General features: G+C 49.5%; 1 long non-coding RNA gene across 1 annotated transcript; it reads left to right on the top strand.

The window, feature by feature from the left end:
* The first annotated feature begins 2,588 nt into the window (after positions 1-2,588).
* On the top strand, positions 2,589-9,777 carry LOC123605252. The gene is made up of 2 exons (XR_006715688.1): positions 2,589-3,235; positions 9,321-9,777. It is a non-coding gene; the product is annotated as an uncharacterized LOC123605252 (long non-coding RNA).
* Positions 9,778-23,694: the final 13,917 nt, after the last annotated feature.

The following is a 23,694-nucleotide window of genomic DNA, read 5'->3' as shown; positions in this document are numbered from 1 at the left end:
GCTCCCTGGCTTGGCGTGGTTCCTGCCCGGCCCCCACCCCCTGGATGGCACCCAGGAGCACCTCCTCAGGGGCAGGTTGCCAAGGGGAGCCAGGGAGTGAGGGGACGGGGACTGGCAGGGCCAAGAGAACAGGTCCAAGCCAGGGACATGTGAACCAGTGCCAGCGACAAGACAGGAGGACAGGGGGTCTCCTTATCTTTCCAAGAAGACTATGGACACCAAAGGCAGGGCTAGGCTTGTGTCCCCTGACCCAGAGAACAGACATGGCTGCCTTGCTATTTCCCTCTTCCTTCCTTCTCCCTGCTTCTCCTCTCTTTCCCTCCCTCATTGAGCTAGCCTGCCCTCCCTCTCCCTCATGTCTTCTCTACCTTCTCTCTGTAACTCCCCCTCTCCTCCTTCTTATAGAAGGGTGATGGTCAGGGGCCGTGTGCTGGCTTCCACCACTGGGACACAGAAATGGGCACAGGATAAATCCTGTCCCCAGGGAGTTTAGAATCCCATGGAGGAGATAAGTCTTGGGAATAAAGAACTCTAATTGGGCTCTGTACTGATAGGCATCATAATAGAGGAGAGATAAAAGGCTGTGGGGGTTCCAGGAAGGAGGCAGAAATGGGAGAGGCAGGGACTCTAATTGTGGGTCACCAAGACAAACATCATCTGGGGGACCAGGAAAGCAGAAGATCCTGAGGCAGCAAGGGCACTTGGTGCCGACCAGCCCTTTTCAGCCCTCTTCAGGAAGCCATCATGGAGGGAAGGCCCCGAGGGCACAGGAGGTGATTCTCTGTTCATTACAGCCACCCTCAGTGGCTGTTAACCCTGCCTCGTGTCTGATATTAATAACTGACTATCCTCCTTGGTCTAATTACAGTGGCCTGCTGCTTGCACAGTTTGGGATTTATTTGGCAGTGTCCTCGTGGCCGTCTCCCCCGTCCATCCAATTTGTATTTATTGAGCACCTATTATGTCTTGAGGGCAGGGTCTGCCCTCGAGTAGACTCCAAGTGCTGAAGTTCCTCTCTACAGGGACTGGAGGGGTCATGGTGGCGGTGCCTACAGGCCTGGACATGTCAGCACAACGACAGCAGTGTCTGCCGGACTTCCCCACAGGGAAGAGGCTGGTTCCACATTGGCTTCGTCAGCACCCCTGGCTGCTGCAGCAGCTGCCTACAGTGTCATCCTCGTACATCCCCTCCCATCTCTGTTTTTAGACCATCCAGAGGACAGCATCAGAAGACTACAGTTCAACTGTAAATCCTGTCCAACATTAACTCAGAGGGCAGGTTAAATGTTCAGTGGAGACTCCAATCTCAAACCCACCTAGTTGGGGAGGGCACACACCATTTGATTTTACTATCTACCTTGGTTCAGAAAACTGATCACACGTCAAATTACCAGGTGCAAGGTGGGACCAGTTTTGTTTGACCACCCTAATGTGGGGCCACGGAGCGGGGATGGGCACTGGCTTTGCCTTGGCTATCACTCTGTTTGCCCAAGTGGATCATCTTCATTGAGGCCTATGGGATCTCATTTAATTTTTGCAAGAACCTGGAGAAGCAGGAATGTCGATGCCCATTTTATAGCCTGGGAAACCAGACAAAGAGGTGAATCTACGCAGCTGGTAAGAAAGTGGAAGCAGAGCAGGACAAGAACCTGCTGTGGCCAACTCAGGATCACTTTCTTATTTGCGTCTCTCTGTTTTATTTGTGAGCCTACCCTCTGTCAGAAGCTGGGGCGCTGGGCGGGGTGGGGGGGGCAGGGGGGGCCCAAGTGCGGCCCCTGCCCTCAAGGACAATAAGAGAATGGCCACTTGTCTCTTAGCAAACCCTAGCTCTCCCCCTCCCTCCTCCAAACTCCTCCTCACCACCCCCCTCCCCCCAGCTCCCCAGGGCCCTAAACTGGGCCTCAGTAATTGTAGAGTAGCCCGCACAGGGCGGGGAAGAATCTGACGTTTCCAAAGGCCTTTTTGATGTTGATGATTATGGCGATGATGATGCTGTCCGTCTCCTACCAAGACTGGGGCCTTTCTTTGTTTCTCTCACCATCGGGGTCTTTCTCTCTCCCTTTCTCTCTCTCTTTCTCTCTGCCCTGAGGACTGGGGTTGTCAGAGGACCAAGAGTTGCTCCTCCTTGGGGGCTGGAAGGGGACAAACTGGGCAGAAGTGAAACGAGGGGAATCAACCCACCCTTCACCTTCCCCAAACTGGGCCCAGGGGTGTGCTGATGTGTCATTAGCATAACATTTGCATAAGGAACAATTGAGGAGATTGGAGTCTCGCCTCAGAGGAAACACCTGCAAGCAACAGTGAATGAAAGCTTCTCCCGCCTCCACCCTTAGATGCCTCCCACCCCACCCCAGGATGGGGGACGTGGCTGGAGCCCACTCATGTGCCTCGCAGTGAGGATGACGGCGATCGCAGTTATCATTCACGGAGTGCCTACTCAGTGCCAGGCACCGAGGTGGATGTTCTGTTTCTCTTCATCTTCGCAACCACCCTCGGTGGTACATTTTATTATTTTATAATACAGCTTACAAAGGAGGAAGCTGGGGCTCAGCCACCTCGAAGTCATACAGATTATGTTAGCAGCGACAGAGCTGGGCTTTGGAATAGGGTGGTATGATTCAGTGCCTGTGCCCTCAACCACTCAACCACTCACAGCAGATTGGGGTGCTCGGGGCTCACTTCAGGCACCCAAATCCAGTCTCCATGGACTCAGGGGATCCTGGGAGGCTTAGAACAAGGGCTCCAAGACAGGCCGCTACCCAAAGGCACACATGCTTGCACACACACATGCACAGCGCTCTGCCCTGCCCCCACCTGTGCTTCTGGAGGCAGAGGAGCTGGGCTGACTTGGCCCATAACCAGGTTAGCTAAGATCCAATTAACTAGTTAGCGCAGGCAGAGCTGGGGGCAGGCAGGGCGCGCAGGAGAGCGGGACGGATGGGTTGGGTAATGTGCAGAGACAGCCAGAGACAGCGGCTCCGCTCTAACCTGATAAGCAGCTCCCAACATCACTGCCGCCCAGCCTGGCAGGCGGAGTGGCCTCAATCCTGGGTTGCTGGGGAGGGTGCTGGGACGGTCTCCGACCCCCATTCCTCCCTTCCACACATACACTGCCCTCATCTTCTGGCCTCTCCTCAGCAACACTCACTCCTGCTCTGCCCCCTCTAAGGACTGTGAGGAAGGCAGCTTCTTCTGCTAGATGTTTTCATCCACTATCTGCAGTCATGAACAGAAGGTAAGGGTGAAAGGTCCGCTTCCTCCAGGTGGGAGGCTGGGGGTGAGGAAGCTGGAAGAATTAATGGAGAGGGGAGGTGAAAATAATAGCAGCCACTATTTGTGGAGATTGCCACGTGCCAGAGATTCTGCAAACCCTGTATATGTACTCTCTCATTGACACTCACAACCCTCTGCTGTAGGCACGATCATAATCCCCATTTTGCAGATGGGAAAAGTGAGGCCTGGAGAGGTTAGACACCTACCTGACTATCAAGATCCTTCAGGCTTAAAACCACCATCCCTTTGAACCATCCCTCTGAACCAGGTCTAGGATTAACAGCAATATTACCAATAACAGTGTGCTTCTTGCTTTTGTATAATCACTTTAGAGTTTACAAAAGCTCTTTGGATTTAATCCTGACAAGTCTGTAAGGTAAGTGTTTTACTTCTAGCCCCTATTTTCCAGATAAATACACTTCAGGCTTGGAAGGGCTTGTGCCCCCAAGCCTCACAGCTGGTGAGTAACAGTCAGAATTTGAACCCCGGCCAGGTCTTGCTGACTCTTAGTCTAATGCTCTTGAGGAGACAGTGGAAAAAGTCTGTAAGTCAAGGGTGGGTCATTCATCTATTTACTTGTTTATCACGGCTAGTTGGAGGAGTATGTGCAAGGCACCACGCTGGGCACGCTTACTCAGGGCTGAAGAAAGCAAATGGCTTCCTGCCTTCATGGAACAGGTGGAGAGGAAGGCCCTGGACTTCCGTGTCTGGGAACTTAGGGCTGCCTTGGTCTTGGAACTCCAGGGAATGAAAGACCATTCTGGTCTAATTTCCTCATGTTTTTCAGAGGTTGCATCTGAAGCCCGGAGGGTTAAGTGACTACCCAAGGTTATACAGAAATAGGCAGGCACACCAGGTCTCCTGACTTGACCTGAAGTTTCCTCTCAGCCCAGGGCCTCCCCTTCATTGTAGGATGGGGACTTACTAACCCTGTAAGCTTTGGGTTCACCCACTGGGGAAGGAGCAGATGCTGTGCCAACCATCCCTGGGGTCGGCACCCCCATTTCCCTCTGTGCTCTGGGAGAAGAGAATCTCCTGAATTCTGGCCGCTTCAGGCCATCTGGGGCTGTGGGGTCAGGACCCAGGGATGAGTGTATTGAGCAGGACAGCAAGAGGAAGCTTGCACCTGTGTGGGCCACCCGTGTGAGAAGATGTGTGCACCTCTGTGTTGCTCTCTGCTTTCCCTGATACCAGCACCAGAAGGGTTAAGCTGTCCCCGGCCAGTCCCCAGCCTGGGGGGCCCGAGGAGTAGGAGTAGTCAGTGCAGGAAGCTGCTCTCCCAGTCCCCAAGGCCCAGGGAGGGGGAAGGGAGACTTTCTCAGTCTCTTTCCCAGGCTTCTCAGCCTCCCTGGGGATCCAGCTACATGCCTAAGAGGTGACCCTTGACCCATCCCCCTCCACAAGCCTCCCCTCCCCTCTCCCCCCAACCCAGCCCAGCCAGAAAAGACTCTGATCATCACTCCAGGGCACTAGTAGAGTGGGATCTCCCTACTTCCTCACCTCATTTTCCCCACCATCTCACTTATTCCCCTTAGTGCCTAACTTCACTTCTGTCCCACAGTCACTATATTCAGACCCCTGAACTTCTTCCCCCACCCTGGCGCTGGGCCCCCAGGCCCCTCCTCCCAGCCCCCGCATTTGTAATCTTCTAAAAATAAAAGCTTGGGATTCAAGTAGGCAACTCCGGAAATATACAGTCCAGCCCAGGCATCCGCCGGGGTGGAGAAAGGACCCACATATGGAGAAATACCCAGACGCAGCAACGCCCCCACCCCCTGCCTCTCAGGTAAACACAGGAACACAGTCTGTTCCTAAAGAGAAAGAAGGCAAGAGGAGGAGGATGGGCCCCAAAAGAGAGGGTGTGGGGGCCCCTCATGGGCTCCTCTGTCTGAAATCATAAGTGATGGCTCCCCTCCTGCTTTCTCACTGCTTGGAGAACTAGCAGGCTGTCTCTTGCCACGGCCAGCTCTGACATCCTGTCAGGACTGAAACCCAGGGAAATTCCAGCAGGTTTGGGCCTAGTCCCTGCTCAGTTTCCCAGGAGTAGGCAGACAGCCACCGTGGGCAGCACTGGTCAGAGACATGTATTCTTTATCCCTCTGCCTCCCCGTGGACCCTGGCCAGGACAAAGGCTGAAGGGGTCAAGGAGGGGCATCATCTGAGATCTCTTTCTGTTTCCCAGCTGTATGATCAGGTGGCCCCGGGAGAAGGGGTTTTGCAGTGTCCTGCAGGGATACTTCAGCTCCTCTATGACTGGTCCCGGCCACTTCCTCAGGGTGGCAGAAGGACAAGGACCAAATCACACTGGATTTGATAAGATCCACTCCCACACTGGGCCTGATGAACTTCCTGGGCTGGAATTTGTGTAACTGCTCAGCAACACATCTTGGGACCTCATGAACAATGGTCATAATTAGAAGAATAATAGTAATATTTTTCAAGCACTTGCTCTGTGCCAGACCTGGGCCAAATACTACATATGCATCATTCTCACTTAATCCTGTCAGGAGCCCATTTTTATTACCCTTAACTTATAGGTGAGGAAACTGAGGCACAGGTTGCTCACAGAGCCGGCGCTAGCCTTAGGTCACACTAGTAAATGGCAAAGCTGGGACCCGAACCCATGGCTGTGTGACTCCCTAGCTTTTCCTCTTTGGCTCTGTGTCGTGGCCTGAGGGCACGGTGCCCTGCTGATGGGGCATCTTCAAAATAACTGTGGTGTCAAGGCTCAAGTGGGCACCACTCACGTCCTATGGGTAGAACCCTGCCGGGAGGCTGGGCTTTCTTCCCACCTGGCCTGGGCCTCCTTTTCTGCATGTTGGCAGACACATGCACAGAACACACGGGGTTCAACGGGCCCTGGCTCATTCCATTCGTACCACCTCAGTTCAAGCCTCAGCAAAACAGCGGAGGTCAGCTTGGGGGGATCTGGGGAGCTGCCCCATCAGCCTCATCCTGGGATCCCGGTCCCCAGCACCCCCACCGCTGGCCCACAGCCTGGCTGGCCCTTGCTAACCCCAGCCAGGCAGACTCCTGCGGCAACCTCACAGGCAGCAACACAAACTCTGTTTGCCTTCCCATTTCCTTTCGCAAAGGAGGGGCTGCTGAGCAGGCTGGCAGCCTGGACTGGGAAGCCCACAGCATGACTGCGAAGGAGACAAAGACTAACTTGAGAAGCAGCCCCTCTTGCCAGAATCTTGGAGCCCCTTCCCAGGCCCGGTCACCCAACCCTGGCGCTATTCTCCACACCTGGCTTTTGCGTGGTAGGCAACAGCCAGCCCTTCCTCTCAGGCCCGAGGGGAGCTGTCCAGCTCGTTCTACACCATTGGTAATCCCCACCCAAGAGCAGGCATTTTGAATTGCAGCCTTTTCGGTTGAGACAAGATATATCTGTCGTAGGGGAATTAGATGGTGTGCCCGGGAGAATCACACCAGTAAAGTTGGTAACACAGGTAAACAGGCCAGCACCTGGTATATATAAAGTGAGTGGATTAGGCGGTCACTCCTGGGACCCCTTAGATGGGTCATCACCCACCATAATAATGCTGGCTAGCATCACCAACTTACCAGCTACTGTTTATTATCAGTCACAAGCCTGACACTGTGCTGAGTACTTCACACACATTCTTTTTTTTTTTAAGTTTATTTCTTTATTTAAGTAATCTCTACAGACTCGAACTCATGACCCTGAGATCAAGAGTTGCTCACTCTGACTGAGCCAGCTGGCCAATCCAACACACATTCTTATTTAACATTTACGATGACCCTATGAGTTAGATGCTGCTTATCCTTATTTTAACGATGAGAAATCTGAGGTCATAATCTCACAGTTAGTAAGTAAATGAACTGGGATTTGAACCCAGGCCCGCAGATACATGGTTTTCTTGTGGTCACTCTTCTCCCAGCTGGTTGGCCCCTGTGCATGTTCATATGCTCCTCAGATAAAGTGGGCAGGACTTCCTGAAATTCTGAAACTGCTCTAAGCAGTTCTGATGGAAGAGACATGTCCTGCCACTTCGGTGAGGCTTTGCTTTTAGCCTCTAATTGGCTGCTGGCCAGCACTCACCTTCTTGTACCAAACTCTTCTGATCAATAACTACTGGATGCTTTTATATGCAGGAAGCGCCCACCAAAAGTCCCTATCATTATCACAACTCTTTTTTTTTTTAGTTTATTTATTTATTTTGAGAGAAAGAAAGACAGAGCATGTGGAGGAGGGGCAGAGAAAGAGAGAGAGAGAGAGAGAGAGAAGGGGAGAGACAGAATCCCAAGCAAGCTTTGCCTGCCCTGTCAGCACAGAGCCCAATGCGGGGCTCAAACTCACAAACCATGAGATCATGACCTGAGCCGAAGACCCACGCTTAACCAACTGAGCCACCCAGTCGCCCCTATCACAATTCTTAATAGCGCCTTTGAATCAAAGAATCCCTTTGCCCACTTAATGTTTGTCAACTAATTTACATGCCCCCTTTGACCTTCTCTTTTAGATCCTACCTGGTCCTCCCTCCCACTGTGACCTTGGGGGTCCAGGATAAATTCCATTCAAACTGCCCCTCCGTATTTCTACCAGTATGGTATTAATACATAAATTTAACTCTAGCCCCTCTGTCTGCCCACCCTTTATCTCTTTCTTAATATCTCTCTGGTCACATCAGTCCTGCTCCTCCTCTGACTATCTCTGGTGTCTCTATCACTGACTCCCTCCCCAGAGCCAATGCCACGGAACCACCCAACATATGTAAGTGTGACTGCCTGGAAAATGTAACTTTCAAGGAGCTTGCAGTTGAGTGACAGTAAACAGAACCTTGGAGACCCAGACATCATCTAGGGTTTACATGGACTCAGCAGCAGGAGCTTAGAAATAAGGCAAGAAGAGAGAGGGAGAGGAATGGGGATGATCAAAAGAATGAGCTGGAGGGAGAAATGGGAAGTGAGGGGAGTGATATTGATTCAACCAGGCCAAAAGCATCCTTGACTGTCAATGTTGGAAGGGCCCTTAGAGATCAACCAGCCCAGAGTGGCAAAGAAGTTTCAAGTCACGAGTTAATGCTGAATGATGAGTAGCAGCTGCCTGGAGTGTGTCCTGAGAACAGAGTGCTACTATTGATTAGCAATGTCTGCCATGGGCACTGGATTAGAAATGGTGGCATGTGTGCCAGAATTTACTTCCCTGATCTAGTTTCAACCTCTTCATTGTGGAGCAACTGAGGAGCCCAGAGGGCAAGAGACTTGTCCAAGGCTTCCACAGTGAACTGGAGGCAGATCTCACTCAGGGCCCTTGCTATCTCCAAAACCCCAGGAAAAGTTGCACAGCTGGACAAAGACAGGGGACCCAGGGAAAGTGGGTCTTCTGCATAGGATAACAAGTAGAGGAGCAGCTAATCTGAAGCTGTGGAGAAGACTGTGGAAGACACTGGGTGCTTGCTCAGTTCTTACCGGGTGGTCAGTTGAGTGGATGTGCCCAGGAGCCTGGTTGTGCCTCCCCTGAGCTCTGGCTTCTCCACCAATGTCCTCCCAGGGAGGACAAGGAGGCTCCCTGGAGCAGAGGTCTTGGCTGTCTCTCTAGTCCTAGAGAAGCCAGTCAGAAAGAGGCAAGAGGAGGGGAAAAGGGTTTGGGACAGGGATAGCACACATCGGGGCAAAGGCACTGGCTGTGCAGCCATGGAGAGGGCCCCAAAGGTGGTGGCAATTAAGAGGTGTCAGACAGGAGACAAACACAGAGGCACCTGTGTGCAGGTTCCGTGTGTGGGCCAGCGGAGAAGAAAGAACCTCCAGGTGACAAGAGCTGCAGAATAGGGATAATGATACCCTGACAAAGCAGTGGGGGCTTGGAGCCCAGCCCATCCAGGGTGCTGGCACAGCTAAGCTGTGACATACCACTCATAGGCTGGGGGATGTGGGAGGGAGGAGGGGGGGGGCCGAGGCGCCCAGCACTGGCACAGCTTTGTAAGTTTGCTCTTGGGCTTCTGCCTCTCTTTCCTTCTCTTCCTTTCCATCCTATCTCTTCCTTTCTCTTACCTCCCTCCCTGCCTGGCTCTGTACCACAGAGTCTCCAATGGGAGCAGAAACAGGGGAAAGGAGTGGTAAGAATGGCAATGACATTGAAAGATGTGGGAGCTGCTCTAACCCAGGTCGCCTGCCCAAGGCTGTGAGAGGAAGCCAGGCTGTGAGACGTCCAAGAACAGAGAATCCATCTGGATGCCACACCCAGTTTTTCAAGAGAGACAACTAAGAACTGGTCAAGTGAAGCCTTCCTCCAAGTCAGCACCATGTTGGTTTGCCATCCCACTTTCCCATCTTCCTTCTGCTGCTAAGCACACCCATATTTTCCCTAGGCAACCATCCCTTCCTCACTTCTGTCCATGTGGTTTAGGAAGGGCTGACTTTACCCCCGACTAGCTGAGATCTCAGGGTGCAGCTCAGGACTGGAGCTGGCCCATCTGTGCCTTTCATCCCTGGGCCACATGATTCAATAAAAGGTGATCCAGTATGATCAGCACTAAACCATTGGAAAAGGTGTGCTTTCTATGGGGTTTATCACCCTGGTAGGTTTAAGCCTGATGCTATTTAAAACACTTGGGAAGAGCTACCAGAAAGTAAATCTAACACAAAGGAGAGCAGACCTGAGGGTTGGAGAGAGACAGATGCCAAATGATCAAGTGCCTGGATCCAGCTATGCCTGAAGTTTACAGCTAGGCTTTTCAGTTATGTGTATAAAAAAGCTTAAGCCAGTTTGAGTTGGATTTTTATCCAAGAGACTCTAGGTCAGCTTAGAGAAACAAAGGAGAGAGGGGGAGAGACACGTACCTGCAGGAATGAGGACAGAGTCTGTTGAGAAAGCAGGGGTGTATGTGTGGGGGGTGGGGAGTGCATGAGGATCACTGAAACTACATTCAACAGTGAAGCAGGATACCAGAATTTATTGGAAAGAACACACAGCCAAAGTTGATTCTCCAGGTGGGCCAATCTGAGGTGGGGTGGAAACTTTTGTACTGGTACACAAGCTATTGTATCTGTCTGTATAATGACAGAAGTCCATCTGACCCCCAGTGTGTATGCGGTGTGGATCTGCACGGCGTGGGGAGGAAGCCATGGTCAGTTGGAGTTTATCTTGACGGTCAGCACCCAGGTGCAACGGATGTCCCTGCTAACAGCTCTTATGATGTAAACTTCATTCCAAGACAGATATTTAAAGACAAATGAAAACATTCAACCAATCCCTGCTGATCACATGCACTCAGCATCTTCCCAACCCCTTCCTTATCAGATGTCCCCAGATTTCACCTCATTTACAGAACATTAAACTTAGTGATGAACAAGAGACAAGAGGAACAAAGTCACAAGCTTGGCTCGTACATGGGGCAGGACATGGAGTTGCACAACTCCAACACATCACCAGATGACTCCAACTTTCCCCCTTACCCTGGAGTGGCAAAATGTATGGAAAACCTATTGATTATAACCTAAGGAGAAGATCTCCTGGAGCCTTGTCTGCACTGCTAGTAGGAGATGCCAGGTGGGGATGGGGATGGCAGGAGGAAGTCATGCCCAGCAAAGATAAGAAGCTCTCTTCCCTTGTCACAGACACACGGATGTCTGTGCTTGGAACCCTCTGGGGTCAAAGGATGGACATAGACTTAAAAAAGACAGCGAGGGTGGAGGGTCTGATTCCTGGTGCCTGGGAGTTATTTAACTCTCTCTTTGTTTTTAATGTTTATTTATTTTGAGAGAGAGAGAGAGACAGAGAGAGAGAAACCCAAGCAGCCTCTGCACTGTCAACACAGAGCCTGATGCAGGACTTGATCCCACAAGCTGTGAGATCAAGACCTGAGTGAAAACCAAGAGTCAGATGTTTAACCAACTGAGCCACCCAGGCACCCCAGAAGTTATTCAACTCTTTATACTTCCCCACCATTTCCCACTTCCCCTTACTGGGAAACAATTGATGCCTTAAGAAAAAAATCTACACAAACAAAATACACATATGTAATATGTATGCATACATAAAATACAATGTGTATGAACATACACGGATTCAAATGCAGTCTTTCCCCTCCCCTAACTTGCTATTTTAGAGAGATTTCCATCCTGTCCAGTTAAGGTCGGCTTCATCCTTTCTTCCAGCTTCATGGTAATTCTGCTTATTTATCTAATCCCTTACTGATGAACATTTAGGTTGTTTTGGATATTTTAAAAAATATTTTATTTTTTAAATTATTTTTAGATATTTTAAATATTTTATTTAATTTTAAATTATTTTTATTTAATCTCTACACCCAACATGGGGCTTAAACTCATGACCCCAAGATCAAGAGCTGTGCCCTCCTCAGACAGACCCAGCCAGGTACCCCTAATTTTAATTTTTGTCTGTTGCACATATAATCTAAACATCTAATACATTTTGTGCAGTGGGCACCTAACACATCTTATGCACACCTAATACATCTTGTGCACATATATGAGTGTTTCTTGAGGATTCATTCCTAGGAGAGAGATTGTTGGCTCAAAGTGTGTATGAGTTTTTCACTGTGAAAGACAGTGCCAAGTAGGACTGGAGACCTTTTTCCTGTGAAGGAGCCCTCCCTGGGGATGATCCAGGGATCAAGCCACCTGGGGTGGAAAGAGCATGGGCTTCCAAATCAGACATGTTCAGGTTCAGATCTTGGCCCTGTCATCTTCTTCCTGTGTGACCTTGGATAAGTCACTTAACCTATCTGAGTTGTTTCCTTAACTGCAAAGTGGGGGACCATAAGAGCTGCTCCACAAAGCTGTTGCAAGGATCAGATGGCATCTCTAGGTAAAGCCTCTAGTATGGGCCTGGCACACAGTAAGCTCTTCGGTAATGTTAGCACCCTTTCCCTGCATAGACCCCCAACTTCATTCATCCTGGGTGGCCATCTCTGGGGAAAGGCTGGGGAAGGTGATTAGTAAATGTCACGCAGAAGTCAGGACTCCATGGTGGCTCCTTCTAAAGGTCACCTAGACAATACTTGGAGCTAGGAACCATTCCAAGTAAAGCATGAAGATATGCTTTTGAGAACATAGGCTGGAGGTCATCTGCTGGAGAAACTTTCACTAAATGATCCCTTTACCCTCGTCACTGCCCTCCAAGTTCTGTCTCTGCAGAGAAGCAGGAAGAAAACCTTCCTCAAGAAAAAAAGTGGGCTGCCTGGATTTGATCATAGGGAGTATGGAATGCTATGTGCACAGAGAACAGACCAAGGATACATGCAGCAGACAGGATTGAGGTCGGGCAGCAGAGTGAGATCTCTGTCTTGGGGAGCCAAGGTGCATGCTCGAGGAAACCTGCAGGGCTGCCCTGCTGGAGACCCTTGCCCAGGACATGGCCCATCCATCTCTGTTTAAGAGAAAGTAGTTCCGTGAAGGGTCTGGAAAGCAGGTGGGGGTGGCCATCCTTTGGGGGTAATGGCCAGATTGTGTCCATAGTCCCAGAAGACGCCAGCAATCTCAGGGCCCCTTAGCTACAGGTTGCTGTGCTCGGCTCTCTTGAGGCCCCCTCTCCCAAGCTTCAGGGCCATTGACCCTTCCTTCTGGAGACTACATGGGCCATGGAATCCAAGACTGAGCTGCTCTTCCTGGAAGAAGATGAGTGTGTAAGCCCAGAGACTCCTACAATAGGGACCAAAGGGGTGAGTTTGGCAAAAGAGGTGGAGCTGAGCAGCCTGGTGACAGCAATGGTGACAAGGGCTCCATGATGAGTGATGGCTTGGTTGGGGAGGCTGTGGGGGCCTGGTAAGAATGAGCTCTGTGATCTGAGTCTGAACACTTGGGTTTCAGTTCCAGATCTATCTATTGCAAGCTGTGTGGTTTAGGGGAAATGGCTTGCCCTTTCTGACCTCAATTTCTTCATCAGTAAAATGGAGAAACTGATACTACCAGTCCTATCTTCCTCAATCTCTTGAACCAGCAGGTGTCTTTAACATGCCAAAGGGTGAGAGAGAATTCAGATGGTACTACTATGCTAAAAACAGCTTGGGAGGGGAGAAGATGACTGAACAGAACTGGTCACATTATCCCAAGAATGATTTCATGTGTCCCCTGGAGGCTCTTGTTACCATGACTGTATTTCCTGGTTCCCAATTCCTGGACTCTGGGGTAGCTGGGATCTCTGGCTCTCTCCTCACTTAGCATTTCACAGTGAAGTCCTGGCTTGTTGCCCAGGCCCCACTCATGGGTGCTGATGCTGACCCTGCAGGCCCCTGGCTCCCTCTGCCTGGCTTGAAGACAGGGCCCAGGCTCTTTGGAAGAACCAACAGGAAGCTTGCATGAAAAGCTGAATGTTGGGGCGCCTGGGTGGCGCAGTCGGTTAAGCGTCCGACTTCAGCCAGGTCACGATCTTGCGGTCCGTGAGTTCGAGCCCCGCGTCGGGCTCTGGGCTGATGACTCGGAGCCTGGAGCCTGTTTCCGATTCTGTGTCTCCCTCTCTCTCTGCCCCTCCCCCGTTCATGCTCTGTCTCTCTCTGTCCCAAAAATAAATAAACGTTGAAAAAAAAAATTAAAAAAATAAAATAAAAAAAAAAGAAAAGCTGAATGTTGTGCATAACAGGAGCTAATTATGGCGGCTGAGGGCTGGGCCTGCACAGGCTCACCCAAGGAACACTTCACCCAAGCGCCCAGAGGGTTTCAGCGCTATGCCTAAGCATGATTCTGGGCTGAGTGGGTCGGGTATCAGGGATTTGGCAGGGAGATGTGTCCTCCAGGTGATCCCTTAGCCCATAATGGAAGTAAGTTCTAGAACATGAGGCTTCCCTGCTTTGTCCATGCCCTTATTCATGCTCTAGAGAGATGGGCAAAGGACAAAGTATAAGAATAAACTCCCTATGATGAGATAGGAGATGGGGGCCATTTAGGCCCTACCACTGCAAAAAGAATTTTTAAAAAGGAATAGGATTAGGGTGCCTGGCTGGCTCAGTCAAAACGGTGTACAATTCTTGATCTGGGGGTCATGAGTTCGAGCCCTACAATGAGTGTAGAGATTACTAAATAAATAAATAAATAAACTTTTTCTTTTTAAAGGAGTAGGATTGACTAATGCCTGCAAATAAATGGGAGGGGGCAGTGTGGGGGTGATGACCCTGAAGGGGGAGGGACAGGAAGCAAAGGATACTTTACTGGGCGCCGAGGAGATGCCCGATACCGCGTCTGCACGGTTTCAGTCATCCTTACGACCACCTTGTGAGGTGTGTAGGTAGACACTATCTCCATAGGTCCATTTAGCAGATGAAGAAACTGAGGGTCTGAAAAGTTAAGTAGTGCTGCTAGGAGGAGGCTGACCTGGAATTTAAACCCAGGACTGACTGTCTGACTGCTAAATTGGTGCTTTGTGTTCCTTGCCTACATCCCGAGGTCTTGGGGACATCCGTCCTGCATAACCCCATCTCCTGGCCTTGCCTCCAAGCACCAGCCTCCTCCAACTGCCCTATTCCCAAGAGCTCTTTGAATCTCTTCACTTACTCCTCACTCTGCTTCCTCTTTGGAAACCAGCCACAGGCTTTTTTCTTCCATCTGAGGGAGAGAAAATGGTCTCATTCCCCACCCCCAGGTCTTTCCATCCTCTCATCCATCCAAACCTAAGCATCTCTTTCTCCTCCCCTCCTCCCTGCCTTCTTGTTTTTTTTTTTTTTTCTTTCTGTTTATCCATCACTGGAATCCATCCCCCCCTTCCCTCTTGCCTGTAGGTTCTGTGGCTATAATCAAATCATAACTTTTATTAAATTTAAGATTACTTTTTAATGGAATCAATTTCTTGTGTGGTGCTTCTCTGCCTGCCCACGGGCTCCACAGGCTCTGTGCTCAGCATCCCCACCCGCACAATTGTCTCTGCCGCTGGCGTTTCTGGCTAAGCTGCCTTGAAAGGAGGGGCAGGTCTGCCATCCCTAAACACACACATGGAAACACATACATTGAGCGCATGTGCGCGCGCGCGTGCACACACACACACACACACACACACACACACACCAAGATGCACCTTCCTGTAAAGCCCCAGCTGTACAACCTTCAGCCCCAGGCGCCCACGCTGAGTAGTGGAGGTTGGTGGGGGGGAGCAGGATGGAGGTGGCAGGGGCAAGAGGAGGGAGCTGCAGAGAGAAAGACTGAGGGCACAAAACAAACACAGAGCCAGGCAGACATTTCTCAGCCTGTTAATTTCCTACAGTTCTGTTTTCCATCCTCAGAAAGAAGCTGGTTTCTGCCAGTCCACCCCCTTCACCCTGACTGCATTGTGCAGCTGGTGAGCAGGGAGGAGGGGGTCCAGAGGAGTGGCCAGAAGACTCTGGTCTTCATCTGATTTATAGAAGTACAGACAAGATGCACAGATGCACCCTGAAGGGAAGCCCAACTTGGAGATTTGCAGGCTGGACCAGTCAAACCATACAGGCCTGGGGCTTCAGGAGGAAGGGAGACCAGGGGTTCCACAGGGAACATTGTAGAGGTTGGAGAGGGTACAGGGAAGAGAGGAGTCAGAGGGTCACCTTGATGGAGGAGCCAGAAGCTGGGGAGAGGTACTGTGGGAGTTCTCATGGTGAGCTCATGGTGGGGGCCTGTAGACGGTGTCTGCTGACTCAGCAGAGGCTTGGCAGCTTCCTTGAACTGTCTAGGCAGACTTGGGCTCTGCTCCAGCTTTCCTGGGAGGTTCCCTGGACAGTCTCAGGTGGACACGATCATGGGTGGGCAGGTAGATCTGAGGCCATCCCTTGGCTCTTCACACTGTCCTCCACACAACTTGTTCACTGTGTGTCAGGAGGGGGACCTGTCCATCCAGGTGGGTGGTGCATAGCTTAGTGGGTAAGAGCACAGCCTTTGGCATCAGGGAGGTCTGTGAATCTAGACTCTGATGATTTCTAACTGTGTGATGTTGAACAAGTGACCTAACCTCTCTGAATCTGTTTCTTCATCTATAAATAAGGATTTAGTGAGATGATACACGTGGAGCATCTAGCATAAAGCCTGGCACGTAGTAAGAACTCAATAAGTGGATTGTTAATATATGAACTATGTCTTCTAAGCATTAGCCAAATGCATACATAGAGCCGAGATGGATTGGGATCTAAGCCAAGGGGTAAGTCAGAGGGCAGACCCCACCAGGCATCCCTCAGCTCCTGGAGGCAGATCATGCCAAGACCATAGACTGTGGTGTGACTGGAACCCAGGACATGCCAGGACTATTCTCCCTGCTTCAGGATTGGCTAATGGTGGGGAGCCCACAGCACCCTGTCAGGAGGAGAGGTAAGGGACTGATGAAGGCTCCTTGGACACTGAAGGCCAATCCCATGGCCCCATCCCCGACTTTCAGGGGCAAATGAGTCTGAAGGGGGAGGGCCCTCTGGGACAGGAATGCTGGAAACCTTCTGCTCCCTGCAGCCTCTGAGAGCCACCTGTTGGTTATGAAGACATAAGAGAGCTGTGACCTTATTAGACAAGGTCCACTTGAGAGGGGTCTGTAAAGATTTAATTAGGCACAGGGCATAAGTGAACTTTGCTTCCAATTTCGGTCCTCTAACCCCAGGGGGAGGAAGAGACTGATGGAGAATGTGAACAAGGGGCAGAATGGGAAAAGTCTGGCTCTGTTATGAAATCTTACAGCTTAGGAACAGAGACCAACATGTGGTCAGCTTAGGAACAGAGACCAACATAGCCAGGTCAGCTTAGGAACAGAGACCAACATAGCCAAGGGTCACAGTATAATGAGATTTCCAGCACAACACCATCAGGGCTACACTTTGGAATCTGGTAGCTGCCTTGGAGTGAGAGGCAGCTGGGGCCCCCTCCCCCAGGCGGGAGCTCACCCTTCACCTTTCCATTACCTGTAGTAGGATGCTGGTCCAACCTGCTGAGCATCTTCCTTTGTTTGACCCCTAGTACAAGAATGCCTGATGAATCTACACCTGGACCTACAGACCTGCATGGTCTTGTCTGGGCCTGGATGTTCCCACAGGGCCATGTATTCGTCACATAGGTAGAGCTTTATTGCTCAGGGGGACTTCTGAAATCTGGGTATTATTCACTTCTGTTCTCCTTTCACTCATAAGGTAACTAAGGTGGGGGGTGGGAGGAGTCACATAGAGTAAGGGTTAGAGCCCGACCAAGGTTTCCTGATTCTTCCACCACTGCTTGCTATGCTTTTTGGTCCCCACTCCTCCAGATGTAGCTATAACTGCCATCTACACCTTATAGCACATGTCCTTACACAGTGTTTACCATGAACAGGCACTTTACATGCATCCCCAGCAACCGTATGAGGCAGGTACTATTACAATCTCCACTTTACAGATGGGAGGAAGAGAGGTTAAGTAACTAACCTTAGCAATTAGGGGTAGAGCTGGAATTTCAAACCAGAATGTCTAGCCCCAGAATCTGGGCTCTTAACCCCTCTATTCTATATCTCCTCACCTGCACGCACTTGCCTTCACTTTCTTCTTCTTGGGTTCCTTGCTTTCACCATCATTGTTGCCATCACCACCACATTCACAATCTGTCATTTTCTACTTTCTGATTTCAGTCTAAGCCAGACAATCACCCCGGCCACAAGGCCATGCTCAGCATCATGATCACATTCCCTTTTGTCTGGCTCTTCCCCATCATTTTTGCCATCATCACCTTCAACATTATCATGCTATCAGGACCACCTTTGCCACCTACAAAATTCTTAATTGCAAATGACTGTGAACCTGGAGACCCATGCAGATATAACTCCTGCCTTGGGATTGGAAAAGAGTGCTTACAATCTCCTCCAGGCATATATAGTCTCTAAAGTAAAGGTACAAGCCAAAATGTGGAAAGGCAGGCTTGTTCGTAGAGGCTTTCTGGAAATAAGAGGGGTGGGGGAGAGAAGTTGCAAACAGCCAGAGAGTGTCTGTTGAGGGAAATTAATCAATGGTCAAGGAGATTGCTTGTCATCTTTCAATATCTATAGCAATAACAAGCCTCCAGGGAGGGGGTCGGAGCTCCAAGGGAAAAGAAGATCAGAGGATCTTCTGCCCAACCCAATCATCTAATGAGCTACAGGGAAAAATGGAATCATAGGCAGCTTCCACCTACTTTGGGTGTTGGCCAATAAATACCCCCTCTTCCCAGCCACAATAGCTCTTGCAGTCCCTGGGAGCCAGCAGCAAGCACACTGCCCAGGAGTTTTAAAAATTGATTATGCCTTTGGGTCCAAATTCCACCCACGTCCCAGCCCAAAGAGTCTGCTGGTTGGCGCTCCATGAGTGTTGGCTGCCAGGGGTGCCATCGTCCTGCACAAGATCAAGGAAAGAGGAGGCAATGGCTTCCCGGACCAGAGCCTCCACCCAGAATTCCAGCCAAGTCCTCAGAGCTCCCAGGACCTGGAGGAATTTTCCCCCCTGGTTATGTTTGGAATTGGCTGGTTTTCTGGGCACCAGGCCCAGCTCAGTTTAATTTTTGTTTATTTTTATGTACAGATTCTCTTCTGTTTGGGGAAGAGCTTTGTAAATTATTATTATTTATATGATAAAGAATAAATCACACCAAATAAAAAAACCCACAATCTCTTTTTCTCAATAGAATTACTAAATTAGGGGCTGAAAGGAACAGCCGATATGCTGGGGTTTGGTTTCAGGAAGCCTTTGGACATGGATTCTCACAAAATCTCTTAGTAAATGGGCACTGTTGTCCTGGATTTGATGCTACTCACAGCCAGCAGAGGCATATGGGGCCTCTCAGGAGGACCGTGTTGGTTTGGGCTTAAGGGTGCTTCTGGTCCTCCACACATCCCATTCCTTAGGAAATGAGTAGGGCATTTTTAAGTGATTCACTAACTCGGAGTGGTAAAAGAAAAGGGGAAATAGAGGAGTTGGAATTTCTTGCCAGAAACATGATCAAATGCCCAGAAATGGGATGGGGGGAGGGTACATAGGGGTTACTTCAATAGTGGCATTATTACATCAGGGGAAAATGAGCCAATCATTTCTTTGCCTATTCATTACATTTGCATGGTATGAATCTATTGGCTGGAATGAAATGAGTCAGGAGGCAGGGATGCAGATGGGCAGAGGAGGAGCTTGGCCCAGAGAATGTCCCCAACTGGCCCCCACCAACCTGGGTAGGGAGAAGACCAATTCACCAGAAGGACCATCCCTGCCACCTCCTTGTCCACTCTCAAGTTCTGTTTGGGAACTAGGGGAAGACACACCTAGGGCAAAAATATATCATGGGGCTAATACGCTAAAGAGCAGGGAGAAGAAAAAAAAAATCAACAAAATCTGGCTTTTTTTTTTTTCTTTATCTCCCAGGATCTCAGGCTACCAGAGATTTTAAAAAACAGACGGACCTGGCAGCGATGCCTACCAGCTTTTGCTCAAGCTGTGTCTTCTTCCTAGAATGGACTGTTTGTACCTCCGTAGCTGAGTCCTACCTTTGCTTTAGGCATAGCCGTGACCACCCTATGGTTAAGAGTAGGAGTTCTGGACTCTCACCTTGAGCTTGAACGTCCACTCTGCCACTTAAAAGTTGTTGAAAATTTGGGCAAGTTGTTTAACCCTCCTGAGACTTAGTCTTCCCATAAAAAAGAACAATCACATACACACATTTATAGTGAAGATTAAGTGAGAGAATGCATGTAAAAAATGCCTAACACATCATAAGTGCTCAATCAATGTGGTTGTCATTTTACATAATACTCGAATAAGCTATCCCAGAGCTCCCCACCTGGGAATTAACCATGTCCTGCTCCCCCCACCCCACACTAGTTCACTTGTACCCTGGAAACACAAAGCTTCTACTTTTTCTTTTTTTTAAGTAATCTCTACTCCCAACATGGGGCCTGAACTCACAACCCCAAGATCAAAAGTCATGTGTTCTACCGAGCCAGCCAGGTGCCCCAGATAAAGCTTCTAAGATTTCTACCTCAATTATCTTTCACAATCTACCCTGAATTAGCTATTGTGTATAAGTGTGGCAGTCCCTAGCCATGCTTTGCACTTAGTAGGTACTGAGTAAATAAAAAAATGTTTATCTTAAAAGTTGCCGGGACACCTGGGTGTTTCAGTCGGTTAAGTGTCCAACTTTGGCTCAGGTCATGATCTCATGACTCATGAGTTTGAGCCCTGCTTTGGGCCCTGTGTTGACAGCTCAGAGCCTGGAGCCTGCTTCAGATTCTGGCTCTGTCTTTCTCTGACCACCCCCCGCCCCCCGCCTCCACTGACACACTGTCTCTCTCTCTCTCTCTCTCTCTCAAATATAAATAAACATTTAAATAATAAATAAATAAATAAATAAATAAATAAATAAATAAAAATTGCCTAACCAGTCAAATTCCTAAGCTCTGTAAATGCCACTAAATTCGATTTTCTCTGTTCTAGCTCCCATACAATGCCTGGTTTGGCCACCCCCAATAGAATAGGACATGGGGGGCAATGGGAAGTGGGCTAGGGCCCTAGGAAGAGGCGGGAAATGGAGACTATGAAGTGCTTTACTGCTTCCAGGCCACATGGTCAGTCTTTTTCTAATGCCCCTCCCGTAGGGCACTTAAAATTCCACCCTCATCTTTGATTAACCAACAGCTGACCTGAGACGTGTCTGTTTGTACAGGTCCTCGTCCAGCCAGAGAGTATAGGTATTGATTAGCTGAAGTAGTGCAATGAACTGTACAGGCCATGACTCTGAATTTTCTAAGAGGCCCCTTGAGAGGTGGCCCATGTAGGCAGGCAAAGGATGTCTCTGTGTGACTTTGGACACATATGCACTTGCCCTTAAATATCTATACATTTATATATGTGTATTTGTGGGTAAACACAGGTCCTTTCATCTTGGAGTACATTCAATGATTCGTTCACTTGTTCATTTATTATTTACTGAGGTCCTACTGTGTGCTAGCACTATGTCAGATGCTATAATGTGGAAGTCACTAAGATAGAAAATTCCTGCCCATGAAGAGTTTACTTTCTAGTGAGAGGAGAGAACAAGAGTAAATATGCAAAGAAATAAAAAAGTCACTTTCAGATTGTGAAAGTGCTATTAAAAATAATAAGACAGGGGCACCTTGGTAGCTTAGTTGGTTAAGCGTCTGACTTTGGCTCAGGTCATGATCTCATGGTCCTGTGTTAGAGTACTGCCTCTGGCTCTGTGCTGACAGCTCAGAGTCTGGAGACTGTTTCGGATTCTGTGTCTCCCTCTCTCTCTGCTCTTCCCCCACTCACTCTCTGTCTCTGTCTCTGTCTCTGTCTCTGTCTCTGTCTCTCTCTCAAAAATAAATAAACATTAAAAATAAGAAGAAGAAGACAGGCTAAAGGAATAGAGAGTGACAGGGCATGTAGCAGGAGCTCCTTTAGGCTTGGGTGGGTTGGGCAAAGCCCTGAATGATGAAAACAAGTCTGCCTCAGAAAAACCTAGGAAGGGGCACCTGGGTGGCTTAGTTGGTTAAGCGTCTAACTCTTCGGCTCGGGTCATGATCTCATGGTTCATAAGTTCAAGCCCTGCATTGGGTTCCACGCTGACAGTGCAGGGCTTGTTTGGGCTTTCTCTCCTGCTCTCTGACCCTTCCCTGCTCTCTCTCTCTCCCTCTCTCTCTCTCTCTCTCTCTCTCTCTCTCTCTCCCCCACCCCCTCAAAATAAATAATTAAAAAAAGAAAAACCTAGGAAGAGAGCATCCCTGGTAGAGGGAACAGCACATGGAGAAGCTTAGAAGAACTGCTTAAGGACTCTAGGGATCTATGAGTTTTTGAGATAAATTTTAATCAGCTCTTACTGCATACACATATTTGTGTCTTTCCATTGCTCCCAGAATCGAGTCCAACTCCTCACTGGGGTCTACAAACCCCCTGTTTGGACCCCCGGCTTCTTCAGTTCCTTGAATAAGACAAACTTCTTCCAGCCACAGTGCCTTTGCACAGTCGGTTTCCCCCCCCCCCCCCCTTAAATGCTGTTCCTTACCCTTGTTCTCTAGTTAAAGTTATATCCTTTAGATGTCAGGAAGCCTAGGGTGGTCCACCTGTCTCCATTCCACACTAAATCAGGCTCCTTTGTTAGATGTTTTCATATTACCATGTTCCTTTAATCAGATCCCTTATCTCATTTGGTAATTATGCATTAATTTTTGTGCTTATCTGATATTAGTATCTGACTTCCCCACCAGAATTACAAAACTTGGGAGAGCTGGGATCTTGTCTGTATCCCCAGCTAGTAGCGCAGTGCCTGGTGCCTGGAAGGCACTTAATAAATATTTATTAAATAAATACTTATGGATACTGGGGTCAGCTCTGGGCCCCACTCTTAAGAGTTCTCAGTGACACACTAGGCAGCATAGAGGAGGAGAATAGGATGGTGAAGGGACTCAAAACCACAGACTAACGGGGTCTGGGGGGAAGGGTGCAGGGTTGCTCAGCCCAGGAGAAACAAAGCCTCAGGGGGCTGCAATGGCAGCCTTCAAATCCAGTAGGCCTGTCACATGCCAGAGAGAGACGACATTAATAGGAAGCCAGAAGGTAAAGGACTGGGTTATGGGGAGGTGGGTGGGGATCCTTCTAAGGAAGATCTTATAATAGTGAGAATTTTCAGGAGTGGAACAGGTGCCTTGGAGGTAGTGAGTTCCCTGTCCTTGGAGGCCCCTGTAAGCAGACAGGAGAGGAGAGGGACTCTGAAGTCTTCACTTATGTGCCAAGGTACTACAATTAGGGGTGTCCAGTGGGTCAGGTCCCTCAATCCCATTGCCAGGCAAATAAATGCCCAAGGCACCAAGGTGTACAACACAGAGTGGGGAGCAGGGTTGTTTCCAGCTTCATTCTTGGTGGCTGCTCTCCCCCCTCCTCCCTGCTTTGTTCTAACAGGGTCTGGGAAGGAGGGGAAGGGGGTAGAGGTAGGGAAGGCTCTTCCTGTGCATCTTAAGTGGCTCCCCAGCTGGAGGAGTTGTGCATATTTTAAGTGGAGTTTACAGACAATGGATCTCTCTAGGGCTTGGAGGGGAAGGAAGCTGAAATTCAGGACTGTTCTGTGAATTCCCAAGTTCTTTTTGTCCATTGTATGGGGAACAATGCTGTTTGTCCTGCACATTCACTCAAGGTGGGAGGTGGGGCTGGCGGGGGTGGGGGAAATACTTATCCCTGGGAGTTCTGAGGTTCTTGGGGGGAGTGGGCTAGTCAGCAATGGGGGACCCTCTCAGGGAAGGAAGAAAGCTGAAGAACATGGAGAACCTGAAGGTGGGCCACAAGGGAGGTGGGGAAGCCGCAAGTCTAGTTGAGTAGGTTTGAGTTCCAGGGAAGCCCCGGCAAATAGAAAAAAATTGCTTCCCCTTCACTCCTCCCCACCCTTCCCAGGGGTTTCTAACTTTCTAAGTCTTCTGATATTGACCTGTTGTCCAAAGGCTGCATATGATGGGGGGTAGGGTAGAACTGGCGATTTACCAAGTGACCTTGGATAAGTCATTTCCTCCTTGAAACCCTGCCT

Source organism: Leopardus geoffroyi, chromosome A1 (genome assembly GCF_018350155.1).
Source record: "Leopardus geoffroyi isolate Oge1 chromosome A1, O.geoffroyi_Oge1_pat1.0, whole genome shotgun sequence".
NCBI classification, from domain to species: domain Eukaryota; kingdom Metazoa; phylum Chordata; class Mammalia; order Carnivora; family Felidae; genus Leopardus; species Leopardus geoffroyi.
Note: the sequence above shows the minus strand (reverse complement) of the source record. Positions and strands in the feature narration are given on the sequence as shown.